General features: G+C 41.7%; 1 pseudogene; it reads left to right on the top strand.

The window, feature by feature from the left end:
- The first annotated feature begins 4814 nt into the window (after nt 1-4814).
- On the top strand, nt 4815-5322 carry LOC113629316 (peptidyl-prolyl cis-trans isomerase A pseudogene; annotated as a pseudogene).
- Nucleotides 5323-8126: the final 2804 nt, after the last annotated feature.

Genomic DNA, 8126 nt, shown 5'->3' with positions numbered 1-8126 from the left:
GTCAAGTGGTGTCATGTACATACCTTTATTACATTTGCCCTGTTGTATTGTATTTTCATGTTACCAGCAAGATAATTCACTGAATGTTACTGTGAGTTTTATCAGAACAGAAACTGTGTCTTAGACATCTTTGCATTCCCAGTGCCAATGCACAGTGCCAACACACAGCAGGTGCTCAACAAATACTTACTGAATACAAACAGTCTTCATTCTCTCATCCTGGAAATGCCCTTTCCTTTTGTCTCCTTGTTTCAATGGTGTAACCTCCTTGTTCTTCTTTATCCTGCTTTCTACAAAGTCCAGTCTTTACCCTGGTTTCCCTACCCATGTATTTCGAGATGTGGGGGAACGTAGGTCTGAGGCATATATTTGTATCACAGGGGTCATCTGGCTGTCACTTGTCACATACAGATTTGCAATAATACTCTAGGCTTCTCTGTGGGTCACTGCTCGGCATGGCCAGCTTCTCCAGGCCACCTGAGTACTCTCAATGACAATTCTTCCTAAGTGAGGTCACTGACGCTCCTTTAATTTCCCAACACATGGTCTTAGGCAAACTGTCTTGTTCAGCAGAGTTTTACCGAAGGCTTGGGGGTACCAGAGGGCAGTTACAACAAGGAAGACCCATAAAACCTGGTGTGAGCCATCATTGCTCCACTTGTCCTTTCCAAGCAGGATCTGCACTTTACCTTTGCATTACCGAAGGCATAGTAAAATGTCAGAGTCCCCAGACCAAAAGAAAAAGAAAGAGTACAGTCTTCCTGTCTTCCATAATATAAAATCTCTACCTCTGAAAAACAGAAAACTGCTATTATCTTTAAAACAGAAAATTTCACTCACCATCAAGCTTTCACAAACATTGTATTCTAGGTTCAGAGTACTGTCCTACTGAAATGAATGAATGAATGGATGAAAGAATAAACCAAAAATATCTACACAAAGGGATTAAATAAGGCTTTAGGAAAGGCACGTGAAAGAAGGAATCATTTAAACCTACAGGCAATGGGGAAACTCATTCCAGGAGAAAGAATACAGAGCATTGGTCGGAGGCCAGCAAACAGAAACTTTCTGGCACTTTCTAGGAAAACTATGGGAGATAGTTTAGGAGCATCAATTAGGAGCAGTCCGACTGGAAAGTGAGTAAGATCCCTTCCAGCACTGATATCTACTCCAACTACAAGGGAAGTGATTTGAATTAAAATGTGTATTTAAAGTGATAGGCAAGGGACTTCCCTGGTGGTGCAGTGGATAAGACTCCATGGTCCCAATGCAGGGGGCCTGGGTTTGATCCCTGGTCAGGGAACTAGATCCCACATGCATGCTTCAACTAAGAGTTCACATGCCACAACTAAGGAGCCCATGTGCCGCATCTAAGGAGCCAGCGAGCCACAACTAAGGAGCCCTGGAGCCACAACTAAGGAGCCCGCCTGCCACAACTAAGACACGGCACAACCAAATAAATAAATAAATACTTTTAAAACATAAAATGCATTATCATTTAATAAATAAATTATAAAAATAAAGTGGTAGGCAATGGCAAATCTTTCAAGGTTTATGCTTAGTATCATATCATTTGTGGGTTGCTAACTTTTAGTAGAAAGAGTTGCACTGAACCATGTCATCAAATTAGAAAAATGATGAAAGAAAAAAATGCCAAAATGTTAACAGTGTCTGCCTCTTGGTGGTGAAATTATGATTGAATTGTTTTTGTTGTTCTGTTTTTAGTGCTGCATCTTTATACATTTCTGCATGATGTCCCCAAAATTTTTGCAAGCATTTACCATTTCATGATAAATCTAAGGAAAACATTGCTACAATATTCATAATTTTTAAAACAAACTCTAAGGAAAATCTGTCAAATTAAAAAGAAAGAGTACTCATTTAGCAAACTTAGCCCTTTCTAATGGCTCGTTTACTGAGAAGGTTAATTCAGCCCCAAAAAGCACTACCTCTCAAAAACTGCAGAGAATGGCAATGACCAAGTCAGCATTAAAATTCAAAAAGTTGTATCTCCGATGTCCAAACCACCTTATCTTGATGAGGACACAGAGGCATAAGTATTCCTTTGGCAAATCTTAGCAAAAGCCAGAGACAAGCAGGATATCATGGTGTGGGGGAGGTTTGCTTCATCCCAGGAACACATTTTTCTAGGAGTTAAATCCTAGTGGCATCTGTGTACAAAGAGCAAGTAAACTTACTTGCAGGATACTTACTGAGAGTACCTAAAAAAGAAATTGTACTGGAGATTCCAAATAATTGAAGCCCACATTAGAGGAGGAATGAACGAGTTCAAAACGACATGCTTCTCAGAAAGCAAGCTTTCAAAGAGGTATGAAAAAAGGAAGCCATAGAGTTAGAATGTGGCCTGGTCCATGGTGTGAAAGAAATCCCTCATGGACTTGGGAATCATCATCAAGATTACTGCTGGACTCACATGAAGAGCATGAGGCATCATTTGGAAGATGGGAGCATCAACATGAAATAACTGAATGAGCCTAACGGTGAGAAAACAATGCCTGGAAAGGAGAAGACAATGGAGAGGCCATGTGATCATTCAAAGTGAACACGTGGATCATTGCAGCTCTATTTACAATAGCCAGGACATGGAAGCAACCTAAGTGTCCATCGACAGATGAATGGACAAAGAAGATGTGGCACATATATACAATGGAATATTACTCAGCCATAAAAGGGAATGAAATTGGGTCATTTGTAGAGACATGAATGGACCTAGAGAGTATCATACAGAGTGAAGTAAGTCAAAAAGAGAAAAACAAATATCATATATTAACGTATATATATGGAATCTAGAAAAACGGTATATATGATCTTATTTGAAAAGCAGAAATAGAGACACAGACATAGAGAACAAATGTACGGATACCAAGGGGGAAGGGGGGTGGTGGGAGGAACTGGGAGATTGGGATTGACACATATACACTATTGATACTATGTATAAAATAGACAACTAATGAGAACATACTGTATAGCACAGGGAACTCTACTCAATGCACTGTGGTGACCTAAATGGGAAGGAAATCCAAAGACGAGGAGATATATGTATATGTATAGCTGATTCATTTTGCTGCACAGTAGAAACTAACACAACATTGTAAAGCAACTATACTCCAATAAAAATTAATTTTAAAAAAAAAGTGAACATGTGGAGGAGGCAAAGGTCGATGGTGAGATGGGAAGAGCTGCTAATGGGATGAACTGGATGAAGGATGAAGTGAGCACAGGGACAGAGGAAAGGGAGCATCAAATGAAGAGGTCACCGTACCATACACAACCTTCTCTGTAAAGGGACTCGGCCACCAGCCAATAATTCTTCAATATAAAGAAGAAATTATCTGCCAGTTTTGAGCTCTGTGACTGTCATAGCTCGTAGCTAAGGTCCCAGCTTTTGATCAGGTGCTCCAGATCAGCACACTTCAATATAGACACCAAAAGAAATTTTGAAATAAAATAAGTCAGTGAATTCAGGCCACATGTCTGAGTCTTAAAGCAAAAAGTAGTAGCAAACATTGAGGGAAACATTAGCTTAAGAAACACAGGTTGACAATCCAAAGGGTTCCCTATGTCAAAGGAGGGGTCATACTAGGGCTTTGGGCTTAGTCACTGTGGAATTAATTGCCCTGTCCTGGGCGTCCAAACCGATGGCAAATCCCTGAAAAAAATGTATTAAGGGACTCCCAATTCTACAGAGAGAACTGAAAGAGAAGTCTGCACATAAAATGCAAAAAGCATGGGGAGAACTCATACATTTTCTTATCACCCTCAGGGAAGAGAGAAAGAGGTTGATCAGCCCTGGAATACCGAGAAAAGGGGGACTTAACCAAAGATAAAACAAAGTCTATGCCTCAGTTACGTAGACTCACAAGGCAAATAAAAGTTCTTTTTTCTTTTAATTGATTTTATACCCTCAAATGACATTTATAATCTACTTGCACTAAAGTGGGATCTATTCATTCTATATCACACATGAACTAACATATGCAAAAGAAGTTACATAACAATATACATTGAAGAAGCAGGAATAATACCTGGTCCATAACTGGTACTCAATAGATAGCACATAGTTATTCACTTATTTATTCATTTATTCAATATTTATTGACTGTCTACTATATGCAAGGCACTATTCTAGGGCACTGAGAATTCAGCATTTAAAAAAAAAGAAGGACAAAGCCCTCATGGAGCTTGCATTCCAGTGAGGGAGACTGGCAAATATGCAAATAATGCACATAACAAAGGCAGAGAATAATGAGTGCTATGAAAAGAAAGCAGCAGATCAAGGAGACAGAGAGTGCCTAGGGGTCTCTTTAGATAGGGCAGTTGGGGATCGCCCTGAGGAGACGATCAAGTAGAGACCTGCATGAAGTGAGGGAGCCAGTCACATGGAGACCTGAGGAAGCATCATGCAGAAAGAGGGCAAAATAAGGCCTTGAGTCAAAGACCAGCAAGGAGGTGAGTGAGGCAGGATCAGAGTAAGGGAGGAGAGAAAGGTGGGAAACCAGCGGGAAAGGGAGGTGAGTGCCAGGGTTTGATGGCCTTGGTGGGCCAGGAGAAGGACTTTGGATAGTATTCCAAATGTGGGGGGAAGCCATTTGAGGGTCCTAAGCAGGAAAGGCACATGATCTGATTTCTATGTTAAAATAACCACTCCGACAGGTTTATAGAGAGTGGAATGTGGGGGGGGTATGGGAGCAAGAGTAGAAGCAGGGAGAAAGCTGGATCAAGGAATGAGAAGAGGGCCTTGCAGATGCTGCCGCCTGGAGCCTCTCCCACTGTCCAGCCATGGTAAACCCACCATGTTCTTCGACATTGCCATCGATGGTGAGCCCTTGGACTGTGTCTCCTTCAAGCTGTTCGCAGACAAAGTTCCAAAGATAGCAGAAAATTTCCATGCTCTGAGCACTGGGGAGAAAGGATGTGTTTATAAAGGTTCCTGTTTTCACAGAATACTGTAATTCCAGGATTTATGTGCCAGGGTTGTGACTTCACACACCATAATGGCATTGGTGGCAAGTCCATCTATGGGGAAAAGTTTGATAAGAGTTTCATCCTGAAGCATATGGGTCCTGGCATCTTTTCCATGGCAAATGCTGGAACCAACACAAGCTGTTCCCAGTTTTTCATCTGCACTGCCAAGACTGAATGGTTGGATGGCAAACCTGTGGTCTTTGGCAAGGTGAAAGAGGGAATGAATATTATGGAAACCATGGAGTGCTTTGGGTCCAGGAATGGCAAGACCAGCAAGAAGATCACCACTGCTGACTGTGGACAAATCTAATAAATTTGACTTGTGTTTTATCTTAACCACCAGACCGTTCTTTCTGCTCAGGAGAGCACCCCTTCACCCCCATCTGCTCGAAATATCCTATAATCTTTGTGCTCCCACTGCAGTTCTTTGGGTTCGATATTTTCCTCATCCCTCTCCAAGCTTAGCTGGATTGCAAAATTAACTTTATGACTATGAAATAAAAACTGAACAGAAAAAAAAGGAATGAGAAGAGGATGGTAACTCAGGAGATGAAATAGAAGGCATCTCCCATTTCCGCAAATAGACGGTCCCCAAAAAGTATTTTAGCCAACTTGAATATACGATTTCCAGAATGTGAATTAAATAGTCAAATTTCTACTTAGAGAAAGCTAGTATTTTAATTTCATTCACATACATATTTAAATAATATCCACAGAATCAATCTAGAATTACCAATTTACAAATATTTCTTCTTTGCCAATCTCACGTTACATGAAGTAATTTTAATAAAACTCATCATAAGCATGTCTGACATCTTTTTAGAGCCACCTTTTGGGTCACTTCACACAAATTCCTAGGGCAGGCCATCTTCACTTCCCTCTAGGCCTGTTTTGAATCCGTGTATGATACTGTAGCTGAATGCTTAGCCCAAACCACAAATGCCTGTTGGTGAAGATTTAGATTTTAAAGTAGAATTTATATCAGAATGTAGATTCTTTGAAGTCAAGGATACTGTTTTCTGAACTACTGTATCCCCAGTGCCTAGAGCAGGGATCAGCAAATATTGCCTATGGGCCAAATCTGTGAACATAGGTTTTACAAACAGTTTTATTGGAACACCATCAGGCCTATTAATTTGTGTATTGTCTATGGCTGGTATTGCTCTGTAACAGCAAAACTGAACAGTTGTGACAGAGACTGTATAACTTGCAAAGCCTAAAATATTTACTATCTGGCCCTTTACAGAAAAAGTTTGCTGACCCCTGGTTTAGAGCATTGTCTAGCACATAGTAGGTGTTCAACGGAAATTTGGTATTGACTAAAGAGCTATAAGAAAACTCCTTATTTTCTGAAAAATAATTTGCAGAAAGGAAAAAACAAAACCTTATACTCTGCAGTATTTGTCAAATTCTTCCTCAAGCGCCCTCCACACTGGCCCCTTCTAGTGGTTCTTTTCAAACACTAAGTGGCATGAAAGCCTTTCTGTCTGGTTCCTAAGGGAGCATTTTCTAAGGCAGCTCTCCTTCCCTCCGCACCATGAATAACTCTAAAGGCATCACTTCTCTCTTCTGTGCCTCCATTTTCCACAACTTGAAAACAGAGTGTTTGTAAAACTCACGGATCAAGTGTTTTCAGAGAAAAGGAACAGCAGTAGGAGTGTTTGACTTTTATATCTGGAAAAAGCAAAGGGGCAGGAGCATGGGAAGCCCATACACACACAGAGGGGTGGAAGGGCCGGTCAGCAGCTTGAGCCAGGAGAGAGAGGGCCCGTGGAAAGCAGCTTTAGAAAAGGGATTTCTTTCTCCATGTGTGCAAGATACTTTATAAAAGCATGCTTTGAAGGGGTCCTGAAACTGTTCCATTCCGTGTTCAAAAGCTATGTACACATTTTCTGATTTTTATCATATGCAGGGGCTCTCAGAAAAGAGTTTCCAGTGTTCCTATGGAGGTATGTTGGAAAGGTTTGCAGGTAGCTCAGCCTAGCTAAGGCTCTGTTGACAGCCGCACTGCTGGATATAAAATCAGCTGAAAGAATGCCAAGCTAGAAAACTGACAGAATGGTGATTGCTTTATTTATTCTTGTAGAGCAAAGTGGAAATTACCTCCCTCTGTTGAAAGAGAATCTAGTCTTAAGAGGCAGAGAGCCTATATTTTTTGGCATTGTAAGGGCTCAAAATTGTTCTGCTTTATCTTGTCTCTTTTGTCTTCTGCCACCTGGAAAGGAACAGAGAAGAGCTCTGAGAGAAGTGAGATGAACTCTTTTAAAGTGTTTTAGCAGCAATTTGTACAGAGGACGGACCTACGAGTGATTTTCTGTCAGCTGAACTATTGCCGGGGGCAGCAGGGAGAAGCTGTGAGGGCTCTTGCAGCCAAGCCTGAAGACCTGAAGGTATAGCCCTGCCCTGGAGCAGCCTACTCCACGACAGACTTCACGGTCAGTGAGCGAGGAAGTCGTCTATGAAAGTCAGGCTGGTAACCGAGCCTCACTTTCCTCATTAAACACTGTAAAGAATTAACTCAGAATGTTAGAACACCTAGGGCAAAAAAGGTCACCTTAGCATGGGATCCCCTTGAGGCAGACCCCAAATGAGGCACAGGGTGTATACTTGTGAGGCACAGGAAACACCTGTAGGCAAGTGACAAAGTGAGACCTGGCAGGGAAGGAAGCAATAAAGGGTCAGATAGCAAGCCACCTACACTGTGGACAACTGGGGCTTATTCCCAGGGAGAAACTCTGGGACATTGTGTAAAACAAGAGCCACTGGGTTATCCCACCCAAGGGGCAAGGGAGCTGAGCTCAGTGATTGATTGACAGTTAATTCAATTAACTGTGTTAATTCCCCCAGCACTCCCATCCTGGGCGAAGAGATTCAGATGCTGGCAGCTGGAAGCAACAGAGCACCTTAATATGGTAAATTCCAATGGATATGGGTGGCACACCCACCACATCTGCTACAGAGCTTCTTGATAAAAGTTTCCTCTGGTCTTTTCTTGCCCACATGTCACTCCTTCATATACTTGGAAGCAGGAAGTTGGCTGGGATGGAGTAGTGACATCTGCCACTTTCACAGGGCCCATTAGCTTTTGAATCAACTTCCTGTGTCTGGGGAAAATCCCCACATTGTGAATCCAACCTCCC

Source organism: Aethalodelphis obliquidens, unplaced genomic scaffold (genome assembly GCF_003676395.1).
Source record: "Aethalodelphis obliquidens isolate GAN/ISIS:26980383/991018 unplaced genomic scaffold, ASM367639v1 scaffold26, whole genome shotgun sequence".
NCBI lineage: Eukaryota > Metazoa > Chordata > Mammalia > Artiodactyla > Delphinidae > Aethalodelphis > Aethalodelphis obliquidens.
Note: the sequence above shows the minus strand (reverse complement) of the source record. Positions and strands in the feature narration are given on the sequence as shown.